This window comes from Ixodes scapularis, unplaced genomic scaffold (genome assembly GCF_016920785.2).
Source record: "Ixodes scapularis isolate PalLabHiFi unplaced genomic scaffold, ASM1692078v2 PGA_scaffold6__148_contigs__length_123643588, whole genome shotgun sequence".
Taxonomy (NCBI): Eukaryota; Metazoa; Arthropoda; class Arachnida; order Ixodida; family Ixodidae; genus Ixodes; species Ixodes scapularis.
The window spans coordinates 71,502,543-71,508,896 of NW_024609881.1; positions in this window are offsets into that span (position 1 = coordinate 71,502,543).

Below are 6,354 nucleotides of genomic sequence, written 5' to 3' on the forward strand. Positions count from 1 at the left end.
TCAATTGCCGTTCCGTTAGGTCTAGCCCTAAAACAATAAAATATTGCTCGCGAGGCAAAGCTGTTTCCGACCAGTTCATTAATCTTGACATTAGATCGGCTGTTTAACCTTCCACTCTTCGCACGCCGATACGCAGACACATAACCGTACGTAGTACAACGTTGCTGTATCTTATTGTAGCCAACAACGCAGGAATTATATTTTCTGTAGGAATTATAGTCGACATTTTCGAAAAAAAACCAACATAACTGAACTTTCGCAACGCATTGGATAAGCCAAGCAAAAACCAAGATCACCCAAGACGTTAACAAAGCTGCTAAAAAAGGAAAAAGAGTTCCGATGCGCGTTTAATTTCATAAACGTAATTTCTCAATAGTCAGGTCCAGTGAATGGGAAAAGACACCAAAGTCGACAAAGTCGTCCATCTATACCTACGTCCTCGTATGCGAAAACACAGCAAGCCTCCGGGCTGTTGTTTCGATCCTCTGAGGAGTGGGAAACGGCCACTCGGTTAGCCTGCTACCTGAAGACCGGACGCGGCCTGCTGGCGAAATGCGGGACAGGCTAACCAGGGGCGCTTCTGGTAAAAAAAAAAATCCATCGGATCAAAACATCCATCGAGTCAAAACATCCATTAGCTCACATGACACCCGAGACAACATTTATCGTGTGAAAATATCCACCCGAGCCAAAACATTCATCAATCAAAATGTCCATCACGTCACAAAATCCATCCGTGTCAAAACACCCATAAAATTAAAGCAGCCATAGAGTCAGAAAATTCATCCGAGTCAGAACATCCATCCTACTCAGAACACCCATCGAGTCAAAACGTCCATCGAGTCGAAATATCTATGGGTGAACGAGATCACCCCAGAGCAATGATGAATGTAGTTTCCCATTGGACGTGAATTGGCATAGTCAATACGACGTTGCTCAAAAAAGCAACTATTTGCTCGATGGATATGACAGAGCCACCCAAATCCGCAAATTCAGCTCTCTACAACCTACGAAATGTAGTAGCCCCAGATACGTCCACTCGCCCCAATATGTGAAAAAACTGGGCCCTCCAAAATAAAAGGTTTTACGGTATTTATATGTTCGACGTCACGCCCTTGGAAGGAGCAGCCTGAGAACTGCTTTAAAAACATTTTTTTTTTCTGGAAACTTCGTGTTCCATCTTTAAAGATAATTTCGAGATGTTCTATCTTGGAGGCCAAGTCCCTGAAATTGAAGTGTTTTTCTCAAATAGAGAGCCTCGTCCGCTTCCCTTTCAGTGTATAAGAAACTATGCACACATTTAATATTTTAATAAATACAAGTATATTTGTTGGTAACTTTTTGGTTTTAATATTTTCCATGGGATTATTTTGAAGCTGGTTGTTTTAGACGAAGGAGCTCTTTCCTATTGAAATCAACCAAACACTTGCTGAATTATTGACCCGAATGCTTAATGACTACTTTGTAAACATAGTTAAGAACGTAAATGCAGACGATGCCATCCCGTTTGTGAAATGCGCCTCTGATACTCCTTTTCTTACCCCCTAAGAAGAGAGAGGTAGCCGTGGTTTTTAGTAGCGTTGGAAGTGGCAAAAGCAATGACATACAAGGTTGTCAAACCAAACCTCTGAAATATGTATTTCAATCAATTGCGGCTGTTCTAACATAAATGTTGAGTTCGGCACTTGAAAATGGGGACTTTTTTTTTTAAAAAAAGTTGTTATTTTGTTATTTTCTGTTATTTTGAAGCCCTGAGAAAAGTCACCTGGGAAGCCATACGCCCATTTCGCTTTTACCAGTGTTTTCATAGGGTGTTAAAAGATAATACAACCAGATTATAAGTTTTTTGTGAGAAACATTCCGTCTTAACATCTAGCCAGTTTGGTTTCAGAAGAGGCATTCCACGGAACTCTCACAATTAAAACAAAAAAGCGAATATTAAATAACATAGAAAAAATGTAATACCATGGGGGTCTTTACAGATTTTTCAAAAGCATTCGAACGTCTAATTTAAACCATAAAGCGTTGCTGCTTAAATTAAATGCATACACTGTGTGAGGTGTTGCCTCATGGATGATCGAGAATTTTCTCAAACATCGTCATCTCTGTGTCTTAATAGAAAGACAGTGCTTTAGCCTGAAGAAACCGACGTCAGGGGTGGCAGAGGGAAGCATCTTTGGGCCCTTTCTTTTGAAACTTATTCATAAATGATATAGTCAATATAGACCGACACGCGGGCTTGACGTCACGGAGCTGCGGCGGCGCTGCGATCGCGCCGGAGCCGGGAAGTGTGAGAAGAAGTGCGCACGTTTTGCATGGGCGTCATAGCATTTCAGCACACCGCGGAGCTGTGTTGCCGTTAATTGCACCGAAAGGTACAAAAAAAGTAGCGCATTGAGTTTGCACAAGTTCCCGGCGGATTTTGAAAGGCACAGAAGGTGGATGATGTCCGTGGATCGAAAAGAACGGTCGCCTGGCGCGAACAAATTTGTGCGGCAAGCACTTTCTTGAAGGCAAGTGCGGGTTCCATTTCATCTCCGTCCCGAGGTCTGCTTATTTGCAGGGAAACCGTCGTCTGATCGAGATCACCAGGATTTTGTTCCCACGGTGTTCGCTGTATGCATGATACAGCGAACACCGTGGCATTTCTAATTAAAGATACGTCAGCACCCGGGCACCGCTGACACACTTGTTTTGATTCAAAGCGTGGGAACGTCAACGCTTTTTCTCTTGTTGACAGAGCGACAATATATTTCTTTTGAAGAGAAGGATGTGACCAGGTGGAGTAGCTTGGGGCGCTGAGGAAGCATCCTTTGAGCGGTGGCAGTCTGTTGCCTTCAGAACGGATGTCCCTTTCCAGTGAGACCACTGATCAGGTATACGGCAGCGGTGATCTTTAGGACGCTTAGGCGGTCCGCGCAGCGATAATTTCGAAGCTTTTGGGCCCGGTCGTGAGAACATTAAAAGTGTCTTCCGAAGGAGTTTGAAATGACGCCGCTTATATACATCGCGTTGTCGCGGTTTCTTCGCTACTTTTACGCACTGTACAGAATAAAAATTATTTTGTTTTCAAACAATCATGCGGTCATTTTTAATCAACACTAACGAGTAACACGTAACGTAATTTGAGAGGAGACACCGTAAAATCATAATGACATTACTTTACTCTTTAGTCATTTGGGAATTTAACGAGTACGCTAGTAGGATAGTCAGAAAACAAACGCCTTACCAGTAATATCGTTACTTGTAACGCCTTAGTTCCAACACTAACCAATAGCGATTCCGACGACGCACCTTTCTGTTGCACGTTCCTCCTATGCCACTAATTTGATCAGGTATGCAGGCAATGAACTAATCATCACATGTGGCATTTTTTTATATGGTGCATGACGTCCCTGAAGGTTGAACTTATGTAAAATATATGGCAAACATTTGACTTATTTCAGGCCTGGTTAGCACAAAAGTAAAATTGAAATGTGTGGTTTCGTTGTAACAATTCTGGCTAAGCATTTCGGTTAGTGATATTACATGTTAAATAAATGGTAGATTTCAAAAGAAATTTTGCAACAATGAACACATTTTGAGTAGATGCTTTAAGCTTTAGACAAATCCACAGAAAATTTAACCTTTTGCGTTTGGTGTCCCACCCTAGAGAGAGTAATCACTGGCGGCGGTAGCTATGAGCTCGACTATTGATCGCATGAAGATGGCGAGCTTCCACAGTTCTTTTGCATCGTGTATTCCACACCATCAAGATTGCCGGTATTAGCGACCAATTAATCTAAGCTAGTTCGGAGCATGCGCTCTAAACAGCACCCACAAATATGGCGTTCAGTGAGTGCTCCGTAGAACTGGTTTGATGTTGACACTTCCTTTCATTGTGAGTTGGCTCCATTAACTGTTGACTGGCTCCTGTCCTTCTTTAATATACCTCTAGCCACCTCATTATACGTGATTGAGATGAATCTATACTTTTTATTTCTCGTTTATCTTGAGGATAATTTAGCTTAAACGAAAGCTGGAGGCCATGCTATTTTAGAATTCCTTTGTACGAAATAGGATATTATCTATCAGGCATACATTGTTTTGTATCTTCGTTTCAATTCTGCTTAGTGCACAATAAAATCTAAATGTTATTTTCCAGAATACTTGTATTTAAGAACGGCGAGTGATGTTGTGGCGAGACAAGCTGGGACCGTCTGTCATCTATATCTGCTTCCTTGGATAAGGGCAAAGTTGTTGTTTTCTTCAATAGTATAGTGATTGCTAGCAAAAATTGCAGGGATTGTTAAAATAAGTATATGAAACAATACTATTGTGTGGAATTTTACTCGACATTATAAGTTTTTTTTATGTGTGTATGCATGTACAGTGGCACTATTGAGCACCCCTGATGTCAGAAGGTGCCTGAGGGAAAGTATGCCGGATTGCTCATTGCAAGTTTTTTTTATTATAAGCTTGTTTGACTGAGCCTATCTGCACATAAATTGCACGCCTGCAATCGTGTCATGTGGCGACATGAAATAATGTCATGTGATGCTATGGTGTCACGTCACTATAGTTGGTTTTTATTTATCTATAGTGATCACGTGATTATGTAACGTAGACTGATGTGTGATGGGATTAACATGTGGCGATTATCTGATGACATGCCATCATAACCGTTCGACATTGCTGCAGCAATTCTTTTGAGGTCATATGGGTACATATATAACGGCTTCTATAAGTTTTCCCATTATAACTCTGGTAGTGCAGACTACTGAGCGAGAGTTTCGTTTGATTTCAGCTTAGGGACGAAGTGATATTTGCAAAGAAACCTGGTCGTGTTGTGTTTTACGTTACAACGTTTTGCGATTCTAACAAGAAGCCAGCCCTATAACCGTTGTGAGTGGCAAGCTTTGTAGAGCCACCCTTTCGCACTGACACAGCATGATTTGAAATTATTGCAATAATTTATATTTAAACTTTTGGTGCGCAAGTTTTTCTTGAAATATTTAGCCACCAAGGGGAGAGACACAACGGCGTATGCGCGTCGAATCTCCTGCAAGAACAGCGGTCGCTTCCCTAAATGCTTGGATAAAAAATGGCGTACCATTTTGACTCACACGATTACCAGCGACCTCCACGCTTCCCCGTGCCCCGTTATTCAGCAGCGCCATAAGTTGCATGGTGAACTTAAGACAGTGTAAATTTGAGGCATTTTCAAGATTTGGGCATTTCTCACGGGACGCTGGACACAAGTCATCAATGTGGGACGGCCCCGCGAGTCGAGAGACGGGTGTTCACCCTAGACGTGGTTATGGCCCATCTTCCCAAACTCCGGGGTCTTGGCTTCAGGGCCCCGCTCCTTCCTGCAGAATCACAAGGCTTAGCTTCCGAGCTACGCTAGGCCTTGTATCTTCGGTGGTGCCTTTCTTAGCTACTCAGCAAGCTATGCTTCAGTGTAACGGCACTACAGCCATCTTGGTACCTACATTTATTCTTGCTAGTTATCCGAATCTCTATATTAAATCCCCCCCCCCCCCCCCCCCCAGAACAAAAAAAAGCGGTTCCTTGATTTTAATAACCAAATCAAATGCTCTGTGACAAAGCCACACAATATCGCCCGAGTTTCCTGGCACCGTATCTTAAGTTCAAAAAGTCGCAGTTTCACATAGTAATGAACGCCATTAGTGCCCGCTCTCCACTGGGCACAAAAATAGCGGCGCTCACAAAAATATATCGGGATTCAAGTTCTGATACTCTAAGGCGAAGTTTATTTAGTTGGTCTACTTGGCTCCCGGTGAAAACGAACCAGCCCGTTAAACATCACATGTTGGAAAGAGCACGTTTGAAGTCCCCACGTAACAACCGTGCCCTTTTTTCTTATTTTTCTTTCCCTTCATTGAATGAACTTTTCACGCGCTTTGTCCTGTTGGCCGCGGACAGCGTTGCTCTTATCTGTTTTCAATATGGTTCACTGAACTTTTCCTTGGGCAGAACATGTAAATAAGCGGTTGGAAAATTTTCCTCAGTGACGCGCAAAATATCTGGGGTAAACAATATGTGAATATATGTTTTTTGTTGTTTTTTGTGTGCGTACGTAAAGGTTCAGCAACCAACGCAAGCAATCCAAATAAACAAAAACAAGGCACAATCAAAAAAGGGGAGCTGCAAAGTTCGCGTGTCATCACCTCGAGCACCGAGTTTTGGTGCAGTTAATAAAACAAATATTTACTTAACTGCAGACATTTGTAGCTTGGCCCACTACAAACAAAGCGATCCTGTCAGGATCGACCAATGGCAGCAAAGGGGAAAAAATGCTCAAAGGTCTTTTTTTTTTTCGTAGAGCTAGCTATAAAGCTTTCTTCTGGG